This window comes from Rattus norvegicus, chromosome 1, assembly GCF_036323735.1.
Source record: "Rattus norvegicus strain BN/NHsdMcwi chromosome 1, GRCr8, whole genome shotgun sequence".
Lineage (NCBI taxonomy): Eukaryota > Metazoa > Chordata > Mammalia > Rodentia > Muridae > Rattus > Rattus norvegicus.
Genome location: NC_086019.1, coordinates 218,927,602 through 218,954,854, shown reverse-complemented (window position 1 = coordinate 218,954,854; position 27,253 = coordinate 218,927,602). Strand labels below are relative to the sequence as shown.

The 27,253-nt window shown below is 40.7% G+C and overlaps 1 protein-coding gene and 1 pseudogene across 2 annotated transcripts in view; both read left to right on the top strand.

The window, feature by feature from the left end:
• The window catches only part of Fam111a-ps1 (FAM111 trypsin like peptidase A, pseudogene 1), a 32,865-nt pseudogene extending 22,126 nt beyond the window's left edge, over window positions 1-10,739 (top strand).
• Window positions 1-27,253, top strand: part of Dtx4 (deltex E3 ubiquitin ligase 4) — an 87,447-nt gene that overhangs the window by 14,983 nt on the left and 45,211 nt on the right. The window contains exons 2-3 of one of the 2 annotated variants that reach the window (XM_039108701.2): window positions 7,151-7,229; window positions 9,937-10,076. The exons of the other annotated variant lie outside the window; for it this stretch is intronic. The gene's annotated coding sequence lies outside the window, so the exon portion shown is untranslated. The remainder of the gene's footprint in view (window positions 1-7,150; window positions 7,230-9,936; window positions 10,077-27,253) is intronic. 2 annotated transcript variants of the gene reach the window in all.

Genomic DNA, 27,253 nt, shown 5'->3' with positions numbered 1-27,253 from the left:
TGAGGTGTGTTTCCTGTAGGCAGAAGAATGCAGGGTCCTCGTTGTGTATCCAGTTTGTTAATCTATGTCTTTTTATTTGGAAATTGAGGCCATTGATGTTGAGAGATATTAAGGAATAGTGATTATTGCTTCCTGTTATATTCATATTTGGATGTGAGTTTATGTTTGTGTGCTTTTCTTCTCTTTGTTTTGTTGCCAAGACGATTAGTTTCTTGTTTCTTCTAGGGTATAGCTTGCCTCCTTATGTTGGGCTTTACCATTTACTATCCTTTGTAGTGCTGGATTTATAGAAAGATGTTGTGTAAATTTGGTTTTGTCATGGAATATCTTGGTTTCTCCATCTATGTTAATTGAGAGTTTTGCAGGATACAGTAACCTGGGCTGGCATTTGTGTTCTCTTAGGGTCTGTATGACATCAGTCCAGGATCTTCTGGCCTTCATAGTTTCTGGTGAAAAGTCTGGTGTAATTCTGATAGGTCTGCCTTTATATGTTACTTGACCTTTTTCCCTTACTGCTTTTAATATTCTTTCTTTATTTTGTGCGTTTGGTGTTTTGACTATTATGTGACGGGAGGTGTTTCTTTTCTGGTCCAATCTATTTGGAGTTCTGTAGGCTTGTTGTATGCCTATGGGTATCTCTTTTTTTAGGTTAGGGAAGTTTTCTTCTATGATTTTGTTGAAGATATTTACTGGTCCTTAGAGCTGGGAGTCTTCACTCTCTTCTATACCTATTATCCTTAGGTTTGATCTTCTCATTGAGTCCTGGATTTCCTGTATGTTTTGGACCAGTAGCTTTTTCTGCTTTACATTATCTTTGACAGTTGAGTCGATGATTTCTATGGAATCTTCTGCTCCTGAGATTCTCTCTTCCATCTCTTGTATTCTGTTGGTGAAACTCGTATCTACAGCTCCTTGTCTCTTCTTTTGGTTTTCTATATCCAGGGTTGTTTCCATGTGTTCTTTCTTGATTGCTTCTATTTCCATTTTTAATTCCTTCACTGTTTGATTATGTTTTCCTGGAATTCTTTCAGGGAAATTTGTGACTCCTCTCTATGGGCTTCTACTTGTTTATTTATGTTTTCCTGGAATTCTTTCAGGGATTTTTGCGATTCCTCTCTGTAGGCTTCTACTTGTTTATTAATATTTTCCTGTGTTTCTCTAAGGGAGTTCTTCACGTCTTTCTTGATGTCCTCCAGCATCATGATCAAATATGATTTTGAAACTAGATCTTGCTTTTCTGGTGTGTTTGGATATTCCGTGTTTGCTTTGGTGGGAGAATTGGGCTCCGATGATGCCATGTAGTCTTGGTTTCTGTTGCTTGGGTTCATGCGCTTGCCTCTCGCTAACAGATTATCTCTAGTGTTACTTTGTTCTGCTATTTCTGACAGTGGCTAGACTGTCCTATAAGCTTGTGTGTCAGGAGTGCTGTAGACCTGTTTTCCTGTTTTCTTTCAGCCAGTTATGGGAACAGAGTGTTCTGCTTTCAGGCGTGTAGTTTTTCCTATCTACAGACCTTCAGCTGTTCCTGTGGGCCTGTGTCTGGTGTTCACCAGGCAGGTCACTTGCAGCAGAAAAGTTGGTCTTACCTGTGGTCCCGAGGCTCAAGTTTGCTCGTGGGGTACTGCCTATGACCTCTCCGTGGCGGCAGCAACCAGGAAGATCTGCGCCGCCGTTTCCGGGAGCCTCCGTGCACCAGGGTTCCAGATGGCATTTGGTGTTTTTCTCTGGCGTCCGAGATGTGTATGCAGAGTGCAGTCTCTTCTGGTTTCCCAGGCGTGTCTGCCTCTCTGTAGGTTTAGCTCTCCCTCCCATGGGATTTGGATGCAGAGAACTGATTATCTGGTCTATCCCTTCAGGTTCCGGCGGTGTCTCAGGGGCAGGGGTCCTGCCGCTCCTGGGCCCTCCCCCACAGGAACCCAGAGGCCGTATACGGTTTCCTCTTGGGCCAGGGATGTGGGCAGGGGTGGGCAGTGTTGGTGGTCTCTTCCACTCTGCAGCCTCAGAGGTGCCCACCTGACCAGGCGGTGAGGTTTCTCTCCCATGGGGTCTGGGAGCAGAGAGCTGCTGCGGGCCGGGATCCGTGGGTTTGGGACTCCTGGTAAACACAGAAAGTGCCGGTCCTAGAGGAATTTTGCCTCTGTGTGTCCTGAGTTCACCAGGCAGGTCTCTTGCAGCAGAAAAGTTGGTCTTACCTGTGGTCCCGAGGCTCAAGTTTGCTCATGGGGTGCTGCCTATGAGCTCTCAGCGGGGGCAGCAACCAGGAAGCGAGTTTGTATTTTCAAAAGGCAATTGTTTAGTAATAATTTGAGCAGCTTCATCTTAAGGAACAATTTTATTTATGATTTCCATTAGTTGGGATAAGAAACCTTCAAAAGGCTCATCAGCCTTTTCTCTAATATTAATTTATCCTATCATCTTAACATCAGGGGAAGGGAGCCTTCTGCATTCTTCTACAGCAATAGCTGAGCACTGGGTAAGAACCTCTGTAGTAAGCTTCTTCAGTCTCTTTGTCATCAAATAACTGGAAAACAGCCAAGCTATTCTCCCAAGTAACTGACTTGTTTAAGAATCCCGCCCCCACCCCCACCCCCACTTCCCAATCCCAATGAAGGAACAGGGATTTCACCCTTTCTAGATTTGTTAGCTGGCGTTGGGTCTTAGATATTGAAGGAAGCCAATCAGGATCATGCTATTTTGTGGCCTCTTCCTCTAAATCTGTCTTGTCCTTAGGAGAGAGTGGATCATCTTCATTTTGATCATTCTCAATCTTAAAAGCCATATGAGAATCAGGGAATATATTGGGGGGTTTATTTTTAAGTGTATGATCTAATGATGAAGTGTGTTCTCCACCATCTTGCCTTGCTGAAGAACAGAGCAAAGTGTCTTTCTTCTGAGGCTTGCCAGTATCTAAAGCTTGCCCCAAAATGCTCCAAATAGAGAAAGCCCCCAACAGACACATTTTCAAGTCTATTCTGTTACCAAAGTTGCTAGTCTGTGTCAAGTTTCTAAATCCAAAGTTCCATGGTCCAGGAACCAAGGACTACATCTCTGTGCAAAATTTAAGAAAGCAGTCAACTGGTAAGTGCTAACTTGGATTTCCATTTTCTTTAAAGTGTGCTGTATTATATCTTTAAAGACTTTTTTCTTTAGACTTCTTATGGCCCATGACTTATTTATAGTTCTTGCCTTTGAACCCTTCTGTACCTTGTCTATTTCTTACCTGGGGGGGGGGGTTGAAAAGCCATTCAGTGAAGTCCTAGTCTTACCATAAGTAGACTTACCTCTGGGTCTCTGGCCACCAGATGTCAGGGGGTGCTTTCCCAGCAGAGGGAGTTATTGCTGACAGGGCAGCTGGCAGAGGAGATAAGGAGCCTGAGAAGGGAGGGAAGAGTGAGCCAGGGATGATGTTCAGGAGAATCTCACAGCTCTGACTGACTAGCAACCAAGTGCTTCTTTATTTATAAAGATTTCCAAGAACCAAGAGCAAGATCATCCAAGAAGCAAAGATAATGTGTTTGATTTTTCATTGTCCAGGGTTACAAGTACAGTTGCAATTAGAAAATATAAACAAAACAGATTTTACTTTTATTGTCAGCCCTATAACTCCAACTTAAGGAGTTACATGTTTCCTCCAAAACAAATACATTTATTAGATGACAGCTTGCTTTTAAACTTGTAGCATTTGATGTTTGAAAGCACTTCAGAACATATCTAACTCAGTTTTTTTTGAATAGTAGATACCAATACCTAACTTCTTTTACTATATGTTTCCTCATCTATGCTATAAAGTAGAAAAACTTTTTGTTAGTCTATCTATCTTTTTACTGAGTTCTATTCCTCCGGTGATATACTCTCCATGACCCCATATCTTTAAACTACATTCAGAGAGCTCTAAGCATAGTTTAAAGGAAGGTCATGGATCTTTAACCTTTTCTCCTGGCTAGTCAGAGTTTGTCAGTTGATTCTGTTTACCCTGTACCAATTATACTGTTTGAGTCAGCTGAGGGGAATATACCCCCAAGAAGACTTCTAGAGTAGTGGCATCATCTAGCTATGTGTTTATCTGTTCTTAATGATCTTCGGGGCATAAGAAAGACTTCCAGATAAAGTTAATTTTATAATTTTCAGAAAAGGACTGAGGTGTAATTTTCTCAGGAAAAGACCTAAAATGAATCACAATACGGAAAGGTCCCCAGAATGCAACAGGTAGGGACCAAAACCCAAAAGTTCGAGATAGAACAATAGCAATTGCAGCAATTACATTCAGATTTGCTGCAACTGTGTCAAGCAGCTGTGATGGCCTTATGACTCTAACCATTTCCAATGCATATACCTTTGCCTCTTTGCAAAGAGAGAATACCACTAACCATGTGATATATATTTGGAGATTCACAATACACTTTTCTGTCTTTTCTATCAAAAAAACATTCTATTTTATGGCTGATGTTGGGCTAATATTATCCATCTCACAAAGGTGCAAGAGCCGTGTGAAGTAGCTGGGGAGAAGCCCTTAAAACATGACCCAGCACAACATAGATCTACCCCATCCATTCCAGGAATGTATTTTATGAATGTGACAGAAGGATCTGTCGTATGCCCAGCATTGATAAAATGGCGAGGTAAAAAAGAAGTATAAATGCAAAGAAAGTAAAGATAGCCACAGCCACTGGCACTTATCACAGATCTCTGAGGAGAGAGAGGCCCTGGAGACTCTGAAGGGTGATACCCCAATGGAAAATTGCTTCTGTAGTCACTTGCCCCTCTGGGAGACAGAGAATGAGGAACAGTGGAGCTGCCAGCAGGCTACAAGCACAAAGGTTTAACTCTGTGAGCCTCATGGTAGCCAGGATCTCCCATGGAACCTGCCCCTGGATGCCCCACCTAGCTGCAAGACCATCCTGATTTTGGGTGACACTGGGATATGTGAGACAAGTCTCAGCAATAGTGAAGTATTTTTGGTGCTTTAGAAACCAGAAACCCTGAATAAGACCATGAATATTTATATGTAAAGCTGTTTGGGAAAAAAAATACATTCTGTGTGACACTAGTTTTCAGTACCACAATGACAAACAAATTATGCGATAGAGGGGTGGGAAAGATGGAGGAATGGAGTGGGGAGTGAGGGCGCACAGAGGCAGATGTAGAGAGGAGACAGCAATGACAGGTGTGAGAGAATGTGTGTTAACAGGGGAACATGTCATTGCTCAGTAGGTGGAAAGGGTGGTATGCAGTTTGAACTTACACAGACACAGTCCCTGAATGCCAACTGCACAGTCGCTATGGCTCTGAGGAACAGTATGATGTCTGAGATGAAGAACTGTTCATTTTCTGATTTGGACCTCCTTGAATGATCTCTATGGTCCATGCTGCCTCTGGAGGCCATGCTGATATCCGTGGTTGACTGTCCCAGGCTATGATGAAACCCAAGGTTCATGTGACTGTTTGTGGTCTATGCTTCCTCTAGAGATCATGTGAATATGTGTGGTTGACTACCCAAGGCTAAGTTGAAACCCAAGGTTCATGTGAACGTCTGTGGTCTATGCTTCCTTAAGAGAACATGTTGAGGTTCTTGGGCTGGGCTGCCAATAGAGGCTGTGTGTACATCCATGGTCTGTGCTGCTGCCTGAAGCCATGTGGATGTCCATCTGCTGAGCTGCCACCAGGGACCATATTGTTGTCTGTGGCCTGTTTTGTCCCAGAGGCCATGTTCTTGGCCTGTGCTGCCACCATATGCATCAAAATGGTGTCTATAGCCCATGGTGTGGCAGAGGATTATTTTGACATGCCTAGAGAGGTCATATTGAGATCTGTGGCATATGCTGCCTCCAGAGACCATGTAGATCAGAACATGGTCAGTGCAGTCTCCAGACACCCATGTCCCCGATCCATGTCTCTGATGACTGTAAAGGGCAAGGAAGCTACTTTTGCAGTGGTATTGATGACTGCAGACTCACAGTTGAGAGAGACATTGAAAGTTTCTGTGAAAACCCCTATTCCCACCTCGCCCAGACTTCCCCCCAAAATTAACAGAATAGACGAGTACTCTTAAAAATTGTGATAAGAATGCTGAAGTATGGTTGTTCACAACTGATGGCTTCTGGAGGGGTTGCTTATGGGCTACTCATTCCTCTAGAAATTCTTCATTGCTTTATTACCGCCATCTTAAAGGAAAACTAGGTCTAACATCAAGGTAAGTATAACACTTTAAATTCCTTGACTGCAAGCTCCTATGCGGAAAGGTTCCCTCTGTATTTGAATTCTATCTCTGTTTCAGATTCTCAGCTCCAGCCTGTTATGTCTCTTGCCAATCATATACTTTCCAACAGACAAAATCCAAATAAAGCCTGCTTTTCATGGCAGTTACAGGGCTAACAATGAGAGGTAACTTCTGCTAAATTTTTAAGATAGTGCTTGACACATAACGCTCCCTTTCTGTTGTCGAGGTGATTGTGCTTTGTGGGTAAACTAGCTGCTTGCTAACTTAGCAAAGCGGGGCAAACAAGACCAGAACTGAATTGGGATATAGGGCACCAATTAATTATTTCCTCTCCACAGTATATGACAACTGTATGGATTCTGCCATAGATTGAATCATTTTGAAATTAGCGTTTCAGGTGAACCACCTGTTTCATCTTTAAGCTACCATGAGTCATGAGGCAAGCAGGTCACAGAGGGACCTAAGTGATATAAAGACAAACATGAAAACCCTGTACCATTCTTCTCAGTTATGTCTCTATAACCTGCTATGAAATATACACAGAACAGACTTGGCCATCCTTGATCAAAATGTCTTCCTGCCAGGAAGCTGCTTCCTTGTATATTATGAAATCTTCCATATTTATAGGATTTTTCCTATTTGAGTGAAGGGGATTGTGGAAGGGGTTTGTATTTCATGTTTAAGTCACATTAAAGTAATCTTTTATTGAAGGAAAACTATCATAAATTTCTCTGAATCAATCATAACGATGATAACAAAAACATCGGATGCAATCTATTAAGATAAACTGGAAAATGAAACCAATACTTTAATAGCCTGGAAATATCCTGAGTCTAGATGATCTGTTAAATCAAAACAACTAATATTCTTATAGTACTTAAGTTTATAAAATGATTTTTTATGTATTGATTCTAACTGTGGCCTTGTTAGCAGGTAAGGAAGACTGTGTTTTCCATTTGTTTATGGAGAGGGAGGAGAGTAAGGACTCTCTGGGGGAGAACTGAAAACTTGGGTAAGTTTGATGAAATCAGAGCTCTTTCTACTCTCCAGGCTCAGTCATAAAAATGACCCTTTTCTGAAATTACAAAGGTCCTTGAACATATCAGGAAGTTTGAGCATTGACAGGCATTTGAGAATGCCAGTTCAAAGCCTGATTTGTTTCTTCCTATCCAAGTTCCATAAAGCTAGAAGACCTGAATAGCTAGAAAACCCATGCCAAGCCTAAATCTGTCTTTGTATTACTCTATTGCAGAGCAATAATCTGACAACCACATACACTACTTCCCTTTCCCCTAAAAGTGCCAGGTCAAGTAAGACCTGTAATCCTAGCACTCTGAAAGCAGGAGGAGATCTTTACCTTCCTGATCAATGGGGGCTCCATGTTGCAAGAAACAATAATAACCACAACACCCCCCCCACGTACAGACACCCCACCACACACACACACACACACACACACACACACACACACACACAGAGAGAGAGAGAGAGAGAGAGAGAGAGAGAGAGAGAGAGATCTAAATTGTTCCAAATGTCTTTAAATAGTTGAAAATCATTTAAAGCACTGAACATGGTGCAACAAGGTTGCCGCTGGTGAAAGCATTTGGACTCCAGACATGCTTTACAGGACTTTCCAGGCATGGCCAGAGTAAATTTATATTATCTTACAGTAGTCTTAATCTCTACATCTAAAAATATTAGTGTTATTTCAAATGATAACAGGTTCAGTCTTTACCATACTATGCCATTGCTATCATTATTACCACTGTGTAGCATTACTGAAATATGAACCCATGACTGTTAGCATCACTTTCACAATAACATGACTTAGGGAAAATGAGACAACATCCTATAAAAATGAAAGTTGTAGACAAAAAAGTTTACAAAATGAATGCATAGACCAGTGGGAGAAGATAGGTAACTGAGCATTAGCACTCACAATTCAGTTCCTTTGCTGGTTATTATGTGATATTAGGGAAAGAAGTTATTAGAAAACTGTTCAGTACTTCAGTATGTTTAAAAAGGTCAGGGTGGCCATTTTCTTTCTCACCTATTTAAAGGATTTGATATGGATGTAATAGAGGATATAGCAGCTTTCTGCTTGTTAGGTGCTGGGTGAATCAAAGGTATCTATTATCAAAAGTAACTATTCTTTATGAGCAAATAATTAGTTAAGTAATAACATTTTATTATTATCATTAAATATCTAGTTGTAAATCATTATACTGTACTCTTTCTGAATTTGGCACCTTAAAATTAAAAATTTAAAGGCTGGCAAGGTGAGGTATCCCTAGAATGTAGGCACTGGAAGGTACAAACAAGGCATTTTTAGAAATTTAAGGACAGTGGGGATTGTTGGAGAATTCCAGGGAAGCTTTGGTTATATGATCAAAGCCTGTAGCAGAAAAACAATAACAGATAAACAAATGAATACAATTTTCAGTGCAATATGATAAAATATTCCACTGGATGAATGGCTTGCCAAAAATAAAAATTAATAAGCAAGACCTAAAATGCCCCATCAGGAAGTTGGTCGATTTTAAAATATCTGGATAACCCTTCCATCTTCTCTCCTTTTTGTTGGAAAATGACCACATACAACACGGTTTGATATGGTTTGATAGGAAAGCAGAGCTTATATTTTGGATCCCACACTAAACTCTGATTGATTATACTTACCGATCTTTCGAGGTTGTACTGAGTTTTTCACGGGAATTTTGTGAATTGCTCACTAAAAAAAAAAAATAGAAACATTAGACTATATACCATTTATTTGTAGGTCTCCAAAGGAAAGCAGAGTGATTGCAATATTTCTCAAATTAAGATGGAATCTAGGAAAAGAGCAAGGTGGGTAACAACCTGCAGGACCAAGGGGCATAGTCACTCAGGCAACGTCAGCAAGATAAGATATACAAGACAATTAACATCACCTTAGACGGAAATCATTGAAGAGTGAAAAAATGAAATATACACTCACACATAAGATGACAGATAGCTTGTATGAAGCACTCAACACTCTCAGTGCTGCCATAGTCAAGACAGAAAGTCAACAGCTCAAAGAAATGCTGGTGTGTGGCAAACAACAAATCAAAGGGTAAAAAAAACCTTGGTATGTCCCTCTACTGTTTTCCAGAAGACAGCCATGTGGCTATTACATTTTCTAAAACAGAAAAACGACAGAGAAGAGATAAGCAAGTCTATGGTTGGCAGGACCATGTGTGTACTGACTGTGAAATTTTATATTCATGCAGTTGGGAAGAGAAATGAAAGAATTCTCAAGTATAGAGAACTTCACCAAGAGGGGAACAAACACTGAGTGTATTGCTTTAAGGGAGACGACATTAGGGAAACTCTGAAGGATGGCAGGTTTTATTCCTTTGTAGAGAGTGACCATTGGAGGCTCATTAAAGACTTGAACACCATTATAGAAAACACCCAGCCAGTTGATGAGTTAGAGGGCAAGCTCTTTTAGGTGGAACTTGAGAGAATAAAATATCCTCAGGCAGCAGACCCCACTGATTTAGAAAAGCCATGTTATAGGAAGCTAAAAGAATACATTGTGGATACATATCCCATATTGAAGAGAGAGTGTGAAAAACTCAGAGCGTACCTCAAGGAAGAAAGTAAGAGAACTTCCTCATTTGAAATGGATAAAGAAAACTTCAGGAAACTGACCAGAAACTCCAATCCCAGCTAAAGTTCTCAAACTTCTTTCACAGTTCAGAGACACAGTTGGGCTCATCGATTTTGAACAGCGATGGAAAGGAAGGCTGTGCTACCTGCTTTGTTTTCACAGGGCTGTACATTTTCACTTACCAGCATGTTATCGATGACATCGTGGGTGAAGGCATAGAGCAAAGTAAGTGGGCAGATAAAATTAGTCAATGTGTAAACGTCACATGTGATTATGAAGAGTTCCTGGCAAAAGAAGACAACTCCTTCTTTTTAGTTGAACCCTGGTTTGAGATATCTGATGACATCCTTAATTATGCTGTCCTGAAACTGAAGGAAAATGGACAACAAGAACCTTCAGGGCTGTATAATAGAATAGCTCCTGTACCATCCAGTGGGTTGATATATATCGTTGGTCATCATGATATAAAACAGAAGCTTAGTGATGACTGTGTAGTGATTTCTCAAGACGAGCACATTCAGGAAAGAGAAGTAGGGGATGGCAGTGATACTGTGCAATATATCTATGTATACACCCAAAAAGTTCCCAAGAAAGAGTTCATAAACCTGAACTGTGTGGTTACCTGTGATAACACATTTTACTGTGGGTCCTCTGGATCTCCTGTATTTGATTCTAAAGGGTCATTAGTAGCCATGCACACTGCTGGCTTCATTTATGAGTATGAAAGTGGTGTTTCCAATATCATAAAGTTTGGCTCTTCTATGAAATGCGTCCTCAGTGATATTAAACAAAAGCATAAAACATGGCATGATGAGGAATTTGTAAATTGACAGGATGTAGAAATGAGTAGTCAAGATAATTGAGGACTGAAGAGAATTTAATCTATTTTCATTCTTATTCTTTTAAAGTCTAACACATTTATACAATTTATATTGACTATATTCATCTACTGACACCTTCTTTCAACTCTTCTAGGACCCCAATCCATCTCAGTTTCATATATTTGTTTTAATTATTAGTTTTTAATAACTTCCTGAATCCAATTAGTACTGCTTATACACCCATAAATATATGGCCACCCACTGATACATGAACACCTACCAGCAGCCATGTCCCCAAAGGAGTGTGACTTCTCTTTCATCAGCAGCCATCAACTGCCAATATCTCCTGAGCAAGGGATAGTTTTCTGGGGGCCCCAGTTCATCTTTACAGAATTTTGATGGGCTTGATCTCATTTGGGCAACCACAACTGTGAATAGACCTCTGCTGCATCCCTGTAATGTCGAGAAGGCAGTACTCCACAGCTCTTTCTCGTCCTCTTCCATTCTTTGTGCCCCCTGTTCATCAAGTTCCATGAAATGATCAGGGTTAATACAAATGACCCATCTGCACCTGAATCTCATGGTTATTATACTCGGCACTTGAGCACTGTTTTGTCTTCTCTGACCAATGTTGAGTATGACACAAATCTCCCCATATCTGTAGCCTATTTTCTTCTGCTTTTAAAAATTAGATGAGTATTAGTTCTTTTAATATCTACAACATACATACAATATATTTTGATCATACTCACCTTTCTGTTCCTCTTCCTAACTCCTCCCAGATCTACCCCACCTCTCTTCCAACGTAGCATCCTCTTTTTTTGGTTTGTTTTTAAAGTAACATGAATCCAATTTGTGGTACCCATATACTGATGGATGTTGTGGTATATACTGGAACATGTTTTAACCACCTTTAAGAAAACTGACTTTTCCTTCCCAAGTAGCCTTCAATTACAAGAAACCCTCAGCTAAGGGTTAGAGTTCATAAGCCCCTTCCCTATCCATTTCAACTGAAAGTCAAATGATAGCTATCTACTTTAATAATTAATCTAACTTAAAGATTCTAACAACAAAGAAATATATGTATGTGTAGAAACTTGAATAGATAGATATGTAGATACATAGATAGATCTATAAATATTTGCACCCATAACCATTTGTATCTACAGTAAATTATAGAATTATCATAGATGTCACCAAATCTGATTCATAACAGCATAGGACATTTCAGCCTCTTCTCAGTACATCTCTATAAATTTTCATTCTAACTTTGGGAAATACAGATTTTAACCACATCTCAGTCATTTAGTTATCAGAGTATAGATAGTAAAAACATAGATGATACATACATACACACATCATACTTACATACATGTATAGATACATAGATAATAGCTATTTAGATAACTTCATGAATACATAGGTAATAAATGCATACATTAATATATGCATTTGTATATACATGGTGATATACATAAACATATAAATGATATATGCATGTATAAATACATAGATATACACCTATAGATAAATAGCTGACATAGATAAAATGCATAGATATAGACACAGAGACATAGACACAGAGACATGCATATTATAAAGACATATAATGGATGTTTCTGTAAATACATGGAAATATTTCTAAATATATAGATGATAGTATACAGTATTAGCATATATGGCAAAATTGTTCATCTGTACTTGGATGAGAAATAATGTTTTATCAACTAAACAATGCTCCTATGCACTTTCTTTTGCCTTTATCTGACATATGCCACCCTTCTAAAGTTGAGTCAAGGATTCCTCTTATGCCACATACATACCAATTGAGTGAGAGCCTTTAAACATTTAGAATGGTTACACAAATAATAAATTCTCTTAGGATAACCCACATTCATACTGTCTTCTAAGCCTTTGAGTTCCTAAATGATTTTGTAAATTTGTATACCTTTGAGTTCCTAAATGATTTTGTAAATTTGTATACTTTAAAGTTCACTGTGTCACATTCACTGGATTTAGCAGATATGAAATGTCATGTGTCTGTTAGAGTATCTACTGTAAACGTAACTTTTATTTGCCTCATGTAATTGTCATATCTCAAGCTTATTGCCTAAGTCTCTTAACTTAGGCCTAGTCCTGGAAGCTCCTAGCCTCCATATAAGTCTAGAAGGTTTTCAGACTTTGAGGCTTACTGCTAAATAAGCTCACCCTTTCTTGAACTTTCTGAGCTCTGGCTAGATTGGTTCAACTCAGCTTTTCTGGTTCAAAACTCCTGTCCAAGCTGACTGACTCAATCTGGCTTCTCTTAGTTTGTTACTCAACTGCTCTGCCTATCCTCATACTAACTTCTACCTCCTTCTTGTTCTCTGGCTCATTCTGTCTTCACCTTGTCTATCTTGCTCTCTCTGTCTGCAACCTGTGTGATCAAATATCCTGCAATAATCTACAGAGTAGTTTGGCTGTCCTATCAAGTTCCTATTCTGTCCTTTCTTCTTCTTGAAAGCTGGTTACCATCTATCTTCTTGTGGTCCTCATAGTTTTACCTACTCCAGAATGTCACATAAGTGGAGTCTTTCAAGAATGCCAATCGACCACTAACATTTCTTGTATATTTTGTGTGTTGATAGCTCATATCATCTCTATTCATTACTGCATAGTGATCAATAGATGTGCTACCATTTGTTTATTTACCCTCTTTTTCAAGAGATCTTAGTTGCTTCCAATGTACCGTGATTAATGAATAAAATTGCTACAAAACTCTCTGTGCTTTGGTTTTTATATGACATACATTTTCAACACTGTAGGCCAAATACCAACCAAAGAGTATAATTTGAGTCTAAACTAAATGTTCAGCTTTGTAAAACTCTGCCAAAATTCTTCCAAAGTAATTACTATTTTGCATATTCCAACAATAACAAATGAGAGGTCCTATCCCCAACACCAACATTCAGTATCATCTGCTTCTGTGTTGTGGTTTATTGGATTTAGATTTGAGGTGTACTATTGGGTTGGCTAGAGATCTGAGGAGTACACAATTTATTAAAGAAGTGGAGGCTAATTAAGGGAAGCTAGACCTAAGAATAAGAGGCTCTTTGAGTATGAGAAGAGAAGAAGATATCTTCTATAAAATTGCAACTAGAGGATGTCAACCAAAAGCCCTAGAGCAAGGAAAAAACTTGCTGAAAGAGGTGATGTGCCAGTGCTGGGGACCAGCCCTAACAAGGGATTAGGAACTGAGGAGGGACACAGCGGGCATAAGGCCAAAGACTGATGATCTCTGGCCTTTTAACTCTCTCTTACTCTTCTGGGGGTTAGAAGTTGATGGCTTTTGGAAATTTAACTCTTGCTAATCTATCACTAAAATCTGCTTACTTCTGGTAATTTGACCCAAACTGGTAATAGCAAGGGAATTAGCAAAAAGACTTAAGTTTCTCTCTGGCTCAAGGATCCCTAGGCAGGCAAGAAGCTTGGAGCTCATTAACTCTTTTTAAGCCAGGGAAAAAAGAGGAGGAAGAAAGGGAGAAATCAGGCACACATTTTTTGGTTGAGCTTGACCACCTGTTTCAAAAATTCCACAAATGTTCATGAATACTTATATATGCATATACCTACATATGTATGTATGTGCATACATGTAGACAAACAGACAAGACCCCCAAAACCACACATATACATTTGGTGCACAGGACAGAACCCCAGATGCTGCATACTTTATTTCTTTTCTCTGGCAATTTATACCTTCTTAGACAAAAGTTTTTAAATCACCTCATAGATAAAATGTTGCACAAAAGGGGAGTTACTGAAGGATGTAAATAGCAAGTTAAAGCAGTGTTTCATTCTATAAGTTCATTGTAAGTTCAAAGCAACCATTTCACATGGCCTTGCTTTATCATAGTGCACACCTGTGGCTTCATCTTTGGACCTGACTTAGAACGAATGTTTTTTTTTTCTTGATCCCAAATTTGTTTCAAGACTGCTTTTCTAACCTAGTGCAATTAGCTTGTAACACATGAGGCTTACAGAGCTCTATTTGCAGCTTTATTCTATAGAGGGCTTGACATTATTGTATAAATTTAGGAATTCTTTAAAACCATTATAATGAATTATGAACTTATCAATTTGTCTACACAGCATTCTACATGAAGGTACATCTTTATATTAATTCTGCAATAAATCTCCCCATTAGGATGGGTTAATGCCCAGGAGTCATTAGGCACTATGTAATAGTGCCAGGAATGGCATATCAGCAGCAAGAAACAATTCTGAGATGAACCTTACTCATCACAGACCATACAAACTGGTGGGCCATCTCCAAAAAACTCATTTGCATGCTTTAGTCTTTCTTAAATGGCTTCTGACAATGAAGATGTCTAAGTGGTTGTTATGTCTTGTTGTCATGAGCCAACTGGTAATTTATGGAGAAATTGCAAAGCCACCAAATGAGACCCAACTTACAAGTCAGATATTGCAAACACCTATCTGACTTTCTTCCATAATCTTCCAAGAAATAACTGGTATCTACCTTCCATATGTCATTTCTTCATTTTAAACTTAAGATTTAACTTGTCCTTTGAGAGTTTCACACACGGAGATACAGTGTATTTTGATCATATCCACACTTATAAGCCTCTTTAACTCCATCTGGATTTCTCCCATTTTATTAACTTTATGTCTTCTCTTTCTCCTTCTTCCACTCTTCCTCCACCTCATCTTTCTTTTTTTTTTTTGTTTTTATCATAACCCTCTGAGTCCAAAAGTAGCACGACCAAAATATACATGGACTTGAAACTATCCACTGATCAGCACTTCTCAACAATCCTAATGCTGTGACCCTTCAGTACAGCTCCTTGTTGTGGTGACCCCCAACCATAACATTATATCATTGCTACTTCATAACTACAATTTTGCTACCATTATAAACAAAAATGTAAATATCCGATATGCAGGATATATGATATGTGACTCCTGTGAAAGCATTGATCAACCGTCAAAACATCATGAGCCAGACGTTAAGAACAACTGCACTAGAGCATAGTTAACCACAGGTGTGAACTCCGTAACTAGAAAAAGCTGTTTCTCTCATTTCTCTCTCTTCCTCTTTTCCTGAACCCTGTTCATCATCCTTTTATTTTATTATCTTTGTAGTTTTATCTTTTGCAGAATTTCATATCACTGGAGTCATATGGCATGCACCCCCTTCAGTCACCAACAACTGCTAACAGTTTCTCAACCAGTGGGGGATGGGGTGGGGGAGCTCATGACCTCTCTCTCTCTCTCTCTCTCTCTCTCTCTCTCTCTCTCTCTCTCTCTCTCTCTCTCTTTGGTGCTGCAATGGGGACTGGCTTGGAGTTGTGTGGGTCTATGTAAACACTCATATAGGCTGTGAGTTCATCAATGCAACAGCCATGGCATGAAGCCAGAAGACAGTGTTTCACAGCAGTCCTTTCTGAACTCAGGCATTTAATCCTATCTCCTCCTCTTGCACAATATCCCCTGAGCTTTGGGGTAGGGCATATAAAATAAATGTCCCCTCTGTGGCTGAGCACTCCACAGACATTTGTTCTCTGCACCTTGACACGCTGTAAGTCTCTGCAGTAGCTGCTGCACACTGCCAAAGAAGCTTCTCTGATAGGGATTGAAAACTGGTTTTATCTATGGGCATAGAGGTAAGTTTTCAGAAGACAGTTTGATACTATATCAATTTCGGAAAATAACAGTAATAGGTTCTCCTCTAAAGCATATGAGTTTCTCAACCACAGGTTTTTGGTCAGATTTATAGTACCAGGCACAAGTTTCCTCCTGTGAAATGAGTCTTAAACCAAACCAGAAACCAGTTAGTGACTCATAATATTTACACCACCATCGCACACATGGGCATGTCTTATCTTCCCAATGGTTATTGCAGCTCATGAGGTTCACACCAAAATAAGATGGGTGCTGACTTCTCCAGAGGACTGCATGCCACTTTCCAGTACTACAAGAGCTAACCAGCAAGGACTAGACTTTCAGATTGAAAGTAGTTTGTTTTCTTTATGTCCTATGGACAAAATATGACCTGTCTTTAGTAGTAGAGACTCATCATGTTTTCTTAGGTAACCAAGGGGTCTCTGGGAACCATCAGCTTAGAGGGAGGTATTCCATACCTGGCACTGGCAGTTTTCTTTGACAGACTATAGCTTCTGGAAGAAGCATTAGTCCCCATGTAGGGCTCTCTCTGTAAGTGTATACTATATTGCTCTCTCCATATATATAAACATATATACATATATATGGATATATGTGTATGAACACATATACATACACACAGATATATATATATATGAAAAAGATGATATAATAATAATGAAGGGATAGGTTCAAATGGGAAGGGCAGTGGGAAGGTAGGGCTGACAGGCAGAGGACTAAATAACACTAAAAATGTTTTAAAATACCAAAGGAAACTATCAATTTAAAATTTGAATATGTATATATACACATACATTTCTTCCTTTTCCTACTGAAATGTCACATAACCTACTTATTTTCGATCTTTGATTAGTTTCTACATAGATATTTCTTTTTCTATTTTATTTTTTCTTTTAACTTTTTTCATTTTTTATTAGGTATTTTCTGCATTTACATGTTAAATGTTATCCCCTTTCCTGGTTTCTCCTCTGGAAATTCCCTATCCCATTCCCCCACACATACTTCTATGAGGATGCTCCCGCACCTGCCCACCTACTCCCTCTCTCCTCCCTTCCCTGGCATTCCACTATACTGGGGCATTGAGCCTTCATAAGCCCAAAGGCCTCTCCTCCCAGTGATGCTGAACAAGGCCATCCTCTCCTACATATGCATCTGGAGGAATCATTCAAACCATGTGTACTCTTTGTTAGTGGTTTAATCCCCAGGATTTCTTGGATGTCTGGTTAGTGATATTTTTGTTCATACTGTGGGGTTGCAAACCCCTTCAGCTCCTTCAATTCTTTCTCTAACTTCTTAATTGCAGACCACGTTCTCAGTCTAATAGTTTGGTGTGAGCATCCACCTCTGTATTTGTCAGGCTCTGCTGAACCTCTAAGGTGACATCTATATCAGGCTCCTGTCAGCATTGCACTTCTTGGCATCCACAATACTGACTGGCTTTGGTGACTGTATATGGGATGGATCCCCAGGTGGGGCAGTCTACTGATGGCCTTTCCAACAGTCTCTGCTCTGAACTTTGTCTCCATATTTTCTCCTGGGGGTATTTTGTTCACCCTTCTAAAAAGGGCAGAAGCATCCACACTTTGGTCTTCCTTATTCTCGAGATTCATTTGATCTATAAATTGTATCTTGGGTATTACAAACTTTTGAGCTAATATCCACTTATCAGGGAGTGCATATCATATGTGTTCTTTTGTGATTGGGCTACTTCACTCAGGATACTTCCTAGTTTCATCCATTGCCTATGAACTTCACGTAGTCATTGTTTTTAATAGCTGAGTAGTACTCCATTATATTTTTTTTTAAAAATGCATCACATTCTCTGTATCCATTCCTCTGTTTAAGGACATCTGGGTTCTTTCTAGCTTCTGACTATTAGAAGTAAGGCTGCCCTTTCCTCCAGCTGAGCAAGATGCCCAAAGGAAAGAAGGCCAAGGGGAAGAAGGTGACCCTGGTCCCCGCCATGGTCAAGAAACAGGAATTCGAAAAGGTGGTCAATCCTTTGTTTGAGAAAAGGCCCAAGAGCTTTGGCAGTCTTCAAGACATCCAGCCCAAAAGAGATCTAACAGGCTTTGTCAAATGACCCTGCTACATCAGGCTGCAGCTGCAAAGAGCCATCCTCTATAAACGACTCAAAGTACCTCCTGTCATCAACCAGTTCACCCAGGCCCTGGACAGGCAAACTGATTTCTGATTTTGTTAATTTGGATACTGTCTTTGTGCCCTCTGGTTAGCTTGGCTAAGGGTTTATCTACATTGTTGATTTTCTCAAAGAACCAGATCCTGGTTTTGTTGATTCTTTGTAAGGTTCCTTTTGTTTCTACTTGGTTGATTTCAGCCCTGAAATCCCTGTCTACTCCTCTTGGATGTATATGCTTCTTTTTGTTCTAGAGCTTTCAAATGTGCTGTCAAGCTGCTAGTGTATGCTTTTTCCAGCCGCTTTCTGGAGGCATTCCGAGCTACGCACTGTTTTCATTGTGTGCCATGAGTTTGAGTATGTTGTTCCTTCATTTTCATTCTAAAATGTTTAATTTCTTTATTTCTTCCTTGACCAAGTTATCATTGAGTAGAGCATTGTTCAGCTTCCATGTTTATATGGGCTTTTCTGTCATTTTTGTTGTTATTGAAGACCAACCTTAGTCCGTGGTGATCTGATAGGATGCATGGGATTATTTCAATCTCCTTGTATCTGTTGAGACCTGTTTTGTGACCACTTATATGGTGAATTTTGGAGAAGTTACCATGAGGTGCTGAGAAAAAAGTATACTCATTTGTTTTAGGATGGAATGTTCTATAGATATCTGTTAAATCCATTTGATTCATAACTTCTGTTGAATTCTCTGTATCTCTGTTTAGTTTCTGTTTCCATTATCTGTCCCTTGCCGAGAGTGGAGTATTGGAAGTCTCTCATTATTGCTGTGTGAGGTGCAATATGTGCTTTCAGTTGTAGTAAGGTTTCTTTTATGAATGTGGTTGCCCTGGCAATTGGAGCATAAATATTCAGAATTGAGAGCTCGTCTTGGTGGATTTTTGCCTTTGACCACTATGAAGTGTCCTTCCTTATCTTTTTTGATAACTTTTGGTTTAAAGTTTATTTTATTCACTACTAGAATGGCTACTCCAGCTTGGTTCCTGAGACCATTTGCTTAGAAAAAATTTCCCAGCCTCGTACTCTGACGAAGTGTCTGACTTTATCACTGAAGTGTGTTTCCTATACGCAGCAAAATGCTGGGTCCTGTTTACATATCCAGTTGTCAATCTGTGTCTTTTTATTGGGGAATTGAGTGCATTAATGTTGAGAAATATTAGAGACCAATGATTGTTATTTCATGTTTTTTGTTGTTGTTAGAGGTGGAATTATGTTTTTGAGGCTATCTTCTTTCAGGTTAGTTGATATTGGATTATTTTCTTGCTTTTTCTAGGGTGTAGTTTCCCTCCTTGTGTTGGAGTTTTCCATCTATTATCCTTTGTAGGGCTGGATTTGTGGAAAGATATTGTGTAAATCTGGTTTTGTGATGGAATATCTTGGTTTCTCTGCCTATGGTTATTGAGAGTTTTGCTGGATGTAATAGCCTTTGCTGGGATTTATGTTCTCTTAGGGTCTGTATGACATTTACCCAGGATCTTCTAGCTTTCATAGTCTTAGGTAAGAAGTCTGGCGTAATTCTGAGAGGTCTGCCTTTTATGTTACTTGACATTTTTCCCTTACTGCTTTCAATATTCTTTCTTTGTTTTGTGTTCTTGGTGTTTTAACTATTATGTGATGGGAGGAATTTCTTTTCTGGTCCAGTCTATTTGGAGTTCCTTAGGTTTCTTGTATGTTCATGGGCATCTCTTTCTTTAGGTTAAGGAAGTTTTCTTCTATAATTTTGTGGAAGGTATTTACTGGCCCTTTAAATTGGGAATCTTTGCTCCCTTTTATATCTATTATCCTTAGGTTTGATCGTCTCATTGTGTCCTGGATTTTCTGGATGTTTTGGGTCAGGAGTTTTTTGCATTTTGCATTTTCTTTGACTTTTGTGTCAATGTTTTCTATGGTATCTTCTGCACCTGAGATTCTCACTTCTACCTCTTGTATTCTGTTGATGATGCTTGCATGTATGACTCCTGATATCTTTCCCAGGTTTTCTATCTCCAGGGTTGTCTCCCTTTGTAATTTCTTTATTGTTTCTATTTCCTTTTTTAAGTTCTGGATGGGTTTGTTCAATTTCTTCACCTGTTTTGTTGTGTTTTCCTGTAATGCTTTAAGGAAGTTTTGTGTTTCCTCTTTAAGGGTTTCTACCTGTTTACCTGTGTTCTGCTATATTTCTTTAAGGGAGTTATTTATGTTCTTCTTAAAGTCCTCTATCATCATCATTAGTTGTGATTTTTAAATCCAAATTTTTCTTTTCTGGTATGAAGGGGTATCCAAAACTTGTTGCAGTGGGAGAACTGGGTTCTGATGATGCCAAGTAGCCTTGGTTTCTGTTGCTTATGTTCTTGTGCTTGCCTCTCCACCTGATTATCTCTAGTGCTACCTGCCCTTGCTGTCTCTTACTGGAGCTTGTCCCTCCTGTGATCCTAGTTATGTTAGATCTTCTCAGAGTCCAGCTGTCTCTGTGGTCCTGTGGTCCTGTGATTCTGTGATCCTATGATCCTGAGGTTCTGGGTGTGTCAGAGCTCCTGGGTGTCAAGTTGCCTCTGGGATCCTGAAATCCTGGTGTGACCAAGTTCCTGAGGTCTTGTTGTGCCAGAGCTCCTGGGAGTCAAGCTTTCTCAGGGTGTTGCAGAACTGGGTGGGGAGCCACAGCCCTGGGTTTGCTACAGGAACTGGTGCAAGCTGGAAGGAACTCATGCCTCTCACTGGGCAGAGGTTTGTGTTTCCCTGGTTCCTGTTCGGGTCCCAGTTACACTGTGTTGGGAAAGATGTTGTGGCCTCATCTGTGATCTGGAGTGTGTCAGAACTCTGTTGCTCCTGGTCCGAACTCCTGGGAGTCGTGCTTCCTCTGTGATCATGGGCATTTCAGAGTACCTGGGAGCGGACTCCCTCTGGCTGTTGTAAGAGTGGATGCAGAGCCAGCACCCCAGTTCTGCTCTGAGTCCAGGTTCAGACAGGAAAGAACCTGTGCTACTGGCTGGGAGGGGATTTCTGCATCCCCACATCCTGGAAGACCCACTTACTCCTGGTGTTGGGGTAGATGTTGTGGCCTTTCCTGTGATCCTGAGCATTTCAGAGCATCTAGGAGTAGGGCTCCCTCTGGGTGTTGTAGGCATGGGTATAGAACCAGCACCTCAGGTCTGCTCCAGGTGCTAGTTCAAACTGACCCTGAGTGTGTTAGAAAACCTTGGAGTCGAGCTTCCCCTGGGTGTTGTAGGAGTGGGTGTAGAGCCAGTGCCCCAGGTCTGCTCCAGGTGCAGGTTCAAACTGGAAGGAACCCATGCCACTAGCCAAGCAGGGGTTCTGGCTTCCCTGGATCTGAGGGGTCCCAGTTACTCTGAGTGTTGGGACAGTTGTTGTGGCCCCCTCTCCTGTGATTCTGGGTGTGTTAGAGCACCTGGGTATTGGGCTTCCTCTGGGTGTTGTAGGATCAGGGGCAGAGCCAGGGCCCAAGAATTGCTCAGGGCCTACATAGATATTCCAAGTGAACTTATTTTATTTTATTTTCTATCATCCTGTTTAATTTATCTGTGTATTATGTGTTACATGACCAAAGGCAGAAGTCTGTTTCCTGTATCTTCCTCAATCGTTCTTTACCTTATTTGCTGGAGTCAAGATACCTCACTAGGTCTGATCATTTTGCTAGACTGGCTGGTCAGAGAGCTACAAGGATCTTTCCAGCAGCCTTGGAAGCACTTAGATTACATGCAAACTTGGAGGCATCTAGCATTTGTTTGTTTGTTTGTTTGTTTGTTTGTTAAATAAGAGTTCTGGTGGATGGAAACTATGTTTTCAAGCTTATACTACAAGGGTTGACAAACTGAGCATCTCCCCAGCTCTTGAACTTGCAGTCTTTCTGCTTCCTTTTCACTGGTGCTTGAATTTCTCATCCTCCAGCCTCAACCTTCCAAGTGCAGGGACTAGAAGATTGTGCCATCAGACCTTTCCCGTCCCATCCCTTCCCCTCCCTCTCCCTTTTCTTTTCTTTTTTCCTTCTTTTCTTTCACAAAGTAACAATTTTTCTAATGACATTTTATGCATACTAAGTCTTGGTTGGTTCTTATCCCTACACTCCTCCCTTCTTTCTCCCCGCCCCTCCCCGTTGCCCTCTGCCCTCAGTATTTCCCCCTTTGCTTTTGTATTATATGCTCTTTGAAACATGCTTTTATTACACTCATACAGTGGTGAGTATGTGTGTGCCACATGATTCCATGACTTTGCAGGAAGTAGTTGGTTCGTCTTCTAACAGGTATGTTCCAGGGGTTGAGCTCATGTCCTCAGCTGGTGGCAGATGCTGTTACCTGCTGAGCACCTCACAGGTCCTCATATCACACGTTCGTTCTCTTGTTCTCCCACCCTTCTTTTCTCCTGCCCCTGCTTCTTAATAACCCCTCTGGGTTCCATACTTATTTTGCCTATCCTAATACACCTTTCATACTGAGTTACAAGCTCAACTATTGTGTCAAATTTCCTTATCCTTATACACTTTTTAAAATTTATTTATTTACATTCCAAATGCTGCCCCTCCTCTGCATCCCACCTCACAGAGTCCCCCTCCCTATTCTCCTCCCATTCTCTGAGAGGGAGTCCCCACCCCCGTATCCCCCACTCTGCCATATCAAGTCCCACTGAGTCCAGACAAGGCAGCCCAGATGGGGAATGGATTCCTCAGTCAGGATACAGACTTAAGAACAGTTCCCTCTCCAGCTGTGGGGAAACCCACATGGAGACTGAGGTGCCTATGTGCCAAGGGCCCCAGTCAGTCCAGCTGGTGTATCTTTATACATATTTAAGATAATCAGAAAAAAATTCAGATTTAGAAAACAACCCCAATCTGTACATTTCATAGTAATTAAAACATTTATCTGTAATTTACAAATGAAATCAATTAAATCAAAATTTAAAAAACCCAACCATGAAACTTGTTTATAGGGTAGGCACTTTATTTTAAGTACTTTGCGCGTTGCAGCTTAAAGTCCTCACACAAGTGCTCCTCAGACGTCTTCTTCCTTCCGGAGGAAAGAAGCAATCTCACAACAATAAAAGTGTATCAGAAAGTATATTTGTTCACACTGAGGGAGCTGTGTGTCTAAAAACAGAGGAAGTGGAGGAGCAAGTGAGAGTATGGGACGGCGTAGTAAGGGTGGTAGGAGATAAAACTTACCAACAATTACAAGCTAAGAGAAACCTTTCCCACAATTCTGTTTATTTTCAAAATGTCTGCCAGCGTGTGATGAAATGCCTCTACTCTCTGTTATCCCCCAAGGATATATTCTTGAAACACAATTTGAATACAGTGTAGCCACTGTGTGAGTTCATCAGATGTAAGACAAAACACAGTAAGTCACTCATCTTCAATCCCATGCTTTGACCCCCAACATAATATTTTTATTGACTCTTTGGAAATTTTACATCATGCATTCAAATATGTACTCACTTCCTAAAATTGATGTTGACTAATTAGCTAAACTCCTTAAAATCACCCAAATCAAATCCTCCCTTTTGTGTTTTTTCATTTGTGACTTTGTACCTAGAACTGCAGTCTCCCAGAGCAGATAGAGCAGGACCTCCTCTAAATTCTTCTCAGCCCTCATTCGATGAGCAGCTCTCCTTCCCCTTGCGGATTCAGTATATTCTTTACATTTTTGTCATGTTTTTATGGATGAGTTTGCTATGTAAGTGTCTTCCATGAATAATCCTGAAACTTTGCCTAGTGCTCCTAACCGAAAAATGACTGTGATCGACCTCTTAGGGAAATATATATGTTGAAACAAGAATGTATATTTATATATTTTCCCATACCCACCCACTCCCACACATGAAAACATGATGAAAAAGAATATGTATATGTGTGTGTGTGTGTGTGTGTGTGTGTGTAATTGTACATAAATCTTTATAGATGAATATACGTATGAGTCAAGATAAGAGGAAGAAGGGGGATTGTATTGTGTTGAGTTATACCCCTCTGAGGCTTTTCAGAGTACTAATCTAGGGCATGTGTGTAAGTGAGCTTCTCTGGACAAAAGAACTTTATAGATGTTATTACGGATGGAGAAATGAGATTAATTCACCATGAATTAATTATGTGGCTCTAATAGAGGGAGGACGTTAATGAGAATGGAGGTGGAGGTGGGGCTACATGCTGATACACCTGTAATTAATTGAGAATATTGAAAGTCTGACATGCATGCTGGTGCTTGGGGGGCCAACTCTAGAGCAGGGAGCTAAAAGAAGGGCTGGTCTTGGCCTTCTGTCCCTCTCTGCTATCCGTTCTGCTGCGCTCTAGTTCTGCTTTGCCAGCATGTCGGTATTCCCGGACTCCTGCTCAGGTGTATTGTTCTAAGCGTCTGATTTTTCCCAGTGATCGAGTTGGGGGAAAGATCGAAGTCTACTGATTGGCATTTGCAGTGGGGAAGGAAAGCAATGGGAAAATTATGAATGGGACCACATGAATGGATTCAAGTTGCTGTTGTGGGGTGTGCTGTGTGTTTCACTTCTTGGTCTCAGAAGACATCCTTCTGTTTACCATCAACGTCCTGTGGACGTACAAATCGTTAGTTGCCCTCTGTGCAAACTTGCAAAAGCAACTCAGAATCTACAGAGAACCGGAAAGTCCCGCTGAACCTGGACTGAAAGCTTGTGAGTGTATTCCCGGCTTGTTTCTAACACAATGTCTCCACCTGCGGGAGATAAGGAGCAAGTACACCCTTAAAAATTCTGTGCTCCAACCTCATAGGTAGCAATGAATAGCCTAGTAAGAACACCAGTGGAAGGGGAAGCCCTTGGTCCTGTTAAGACTGAACCCCCAGTGAACATGATTGTTGGGGGGTGGGCGGTAATGGAGGGAGGATGGGGAGGGGAACACCCATATAGAAGGGGAGGGGTTAGGGGGATGTTGGCCTGGAAACCGGGAAAGGGAATAACAATCGAAATGTAAATAAGAAATACTCAAAGTTAATAAAGAAAAAAAAATTCTGTGAAACAATCTGTTGAAACTGACCCCTGGATCCCAGAACGCCTTCTCTTCCATGTGTTCTTTTCTTGATATGACTTAACTTAGTTTCACCAACTAGAAAAAAGAGTATGCAAAATGCCTTGGTAGTTAATTGCAAATGATGTTCAGAGCTTAGAGCTTAGTTGGTGTACATGTAGCACCATTTGTTTTACAAAAAAAAAGCTGTCATTTTGTTCCTTATTTTACTCTGATGTTGTTAACAAAAATGCATGAGATCCTCAGCATGATGCATCTCGGGAGGTGAGAAGCAAACCCCTAAACTAATCAGAAATTCTATAAAGTAGAGTCATGTGAGGACCTCTTAACCACAGTAAAACCAAATCTGGCATATTCCACCTGGAAGAGAGACATATGAACTCACTGGGAAGAAGGAGGTATGCCCTCTACTTGGTTTCTTTGGGTCTGGAGACAGCATAGTTCACAGGGACTATACTACCTCACTCATCTGCAGGCTCACAGACTTTCAACTGTGAACTATACCTCATGTTAGAAAGAGGATTACACATGACCTTAGCTGAAAGACCCAACAATGCGGATATGAAACCTGAATAAACCACCTCCAGTAGTCAGACAGCATCCCCAGTGGAGGGTTGAGGACACCAACCCACCTGCAAAACGTTTCACCCAAAGAAATCCAGGGTCAAAGTTGGAGCGGATACTGAAGAATGGCGGACCAGTGACCATGGGCAAGCACCAATCTCTGACACTATTATGGATGCTATGTTGTGGTTGCAGACAGGATCCTGGCATAGGAGCCCTCTAAGAAGCTTTACCCAGCAGCTGACTGAGAAGATGTAGATTCTCACAAACACTGGATGGAGGTCAGGGACCCCTGTGAGAGAGTTAAGGGAAGGGTTGAAGGCCCTCAAAGATATGGCAATCCCACTGGAAGACCAACAGTGTCAACTAACCTGGACCCCTGGAAGCTCCCAGAGACTGACCCACCAACTAAAGAACATACATGGGCTGATCTAAGGTCCCCGGTACATATGTAGCAGAGGGCTGCCATGTCTGGCCTCAGTGGGAGAGGGTGTGCTTAATCCTGCAGAGACTTGATGCACCAGAGTAGGGGGATGAACAGGGTTCCCCTCTCAGAGTCAAAGGGGAAGGGGATGAACTCTATGAAGCGGGACATGGATGGTAGGCAGCATTTGGGATGTAAATAAGTAAATAAATAAACCTATAAATAAGTAAATGAATAAATAATTTTAAAAGAATCTTCAGAAGAAGGGGAACAAAAATATCTATAGGAGGGGATAGGGAGGCAAAGTTTAGAGCAGAGACTGAAGGAACAGCCATTCAGAGCCTGCCCCACATGTGGCCCATATATATATACAACCACCAAAACTAGATGAATGAAGCTAAGAAGTGCAGGCTGACAGGAGCCAGATATAGATCTCTCCTGAGAAACACAGCCAGGATACAGCAAATACATAGGTGAATGCCAGCAGCAAACCACTGAACTGAGAACGGGACCCCCATTGAAGGAATCAGAGAAAGGACTGGAAGACCTTGAAGGGGCTTGAGACCTCATATGAACAACAATGCCAACCAACCAGAGCTTCCAGGGACTAAGCCACTACCTAAAGACTATACATGGACTGACCCTGGGCTCCAACCTCATAGGTAGCAGTGAATAGCCTTGTTGGGGCACCAGTGGAAGGGCAATTCCTAGGTCCTGCCAAGGTTGGACCCCCAGTGCAGAGGATTGTCTGGAGGGGGCAGTAAGGGGGGTTAGATGGGG